Source organism: Alligator sinensis, unplaced genomic scaffold, assembly GCF_000455745.1.
Source record: "Alligator sinensis unplaced genomic scaffold, ASM45574v1 scaffold103_2, whole genome shotgun sequence".
Classification (NCBI taxonomy): domain Eukaryota; kingdom Metazoa; phylum Chordata; order Crocodylia; family Alligatoridae; genus Alligator; species Alligator sinensis.
This window is the reverse complement of record NW_005842166.1, coordinates 912,083-913,773: the sequence shown is the minus strand read 5'-3', so window position 1 is coordinate 913,773 and position 1,691 is coordinate 912,083. Positions and strand designations below refer to the sequence as shown.

At 43.9% G+C, this 1,691-nt stretch overlaps 1 protein-coding gene across 1 annotated transcript in view; it reads right to left on the bottom strand.

Moving 5' to 3' along the window:
• RAB11B (RAB11B, member RAS oncogene family) overlaps positions 1-1,691 on the bottom strand; it is a 21,729-nt gene that overhangs the window by 11,015 nt on the left and 9,023 nt on the right. The window lies entirely within an intron of this gene.

The window sequence follows — 1,691 nt, the reverse complement described above, 5'->3', positions numbered from 1 at the left end:
GGGGAGGAGCAGCTATTGGGTACTGTTATTATTTAAACAGAAACTCTGCTGCTTCAAAACTGTCCATTTAAAGAGTAATCAGGTTCCAAAAGGTAAACAAAAGTTTAATTTTTTTCTGCCAAAAAAAATGTAATTTTTATACAAAACAAGAAAGAACATGGAAACTGCTGTTTTATCTAACGTAAAACAGCGTGCATGTAGCACTATTCAGTGTGCACTTTAGAAAAAAACAAAAAGAACACTGCTTTAGAAGATGATGTGGTCTTTACATAACATCCTTCCACTATGAAAAATAGATCCCAGTACAACAGTTCGCAACCAGTGTGCTACGAGACCCCCTGCTTCCCCTCCAGGGATGCCACCGCTACCACAATAGCAGCCAGGTAAAAGTGTCTTGCACACTGGGAGGGCTGTGGCACATGCACGCTCTTATTTGGGTTCTTGGATCACACTAAAGCAGGCAGAAAAGCCAGCTTGTGCCCCAGCCCTTTTTTCCCCCTCTCAGCAGTCCCCGTTCCACACACACTCCTCCCAGAAACAAGAGCACACGGGACAGTTCCATCCACATCGTGCACCTTTCTGGGAGATGCTGTGCGGGTCAGACCAGGAAGAGCTCTAGCACAAGTGGGCTCTCCTGCCCGCTTTAGAGACCTATCAGAACACACTCATGAGACGGGCAGTGGCACAAGTGCTCTCTCCTTTCCCAGTGCCTCGTGCACAAGGCAGTTTTACCTGGTGGCAGCAGCACCCAGTTGAGAACTGCGGAGGTAAACTGGGACAGCAGCAACAGTGGTTCTCAACCAGGAGCGTCGCTGAATTCAGATAAGTTGGAGAGGGGTGCCATGACTTAAAAAAGGTAGAAAACCACCATCCTAGGAAAACACCAGTATTTACTGAAGATTTTTCTATTCCCTGATTCTTTTTTCCTTTTTTTTAAATTAAAAAAAAAAAAAAATGAAGATCTATGGGCTACCTACCTAGGCCCTTTCCCTTGGCCTTTTATCCCAGGAGCCAATTTACTCTTTCAAAAGAGACCTGTTTCAGCAGCATTTCAATTCAGTTTCTTTCATAAAAAGGTAGATGTTTAAATGTTTGCAGTAGCAGGTAAAATTGGGAAAGGTCAGAAAATGCCAAGAAAAACGGGCAACTGGGGAAGTGGCAATTTCTAACTGCCATTCACTCTGAGGTGTGAAGAGAGATATTTGCAAGAGCAGTCTCAAATGAGCCTTGCCTTTCTCCCACCCTCATCTTAACACAGGATTATTTGTGCAAGACTTGGGTACAAGGACCAAACACTATACCACCAGTACATACCCAACGCACTATAAGAGGTCCATCTAACCAGAATCCTGCACTGGATGGCCAGTATCCCAACCATACTCATTTTCTTCTGTCAGTTCATATTCCTCCAGTCTGTCTTACATGAAAGACAGACTGACATGAATGACATGAATGACCATGGGTAAAATTTCAAGGATCTCAGAAACAGATATTTAGGGGAATATGCCCAATGCCTATAAGCCGAGGTTTTCAAAGCTGGCTTCTACTTTCTGACCACCCACCTTAAAAGATACTCATGACCCAATCTTCAATACAAGTGCAGCAATAAAGATTTTTTGGGCCGATACAGATGGCCGATTATTAACGAGCCATATCGGCTGATACCAAGAATGGTTGCTGATATGCAGGCC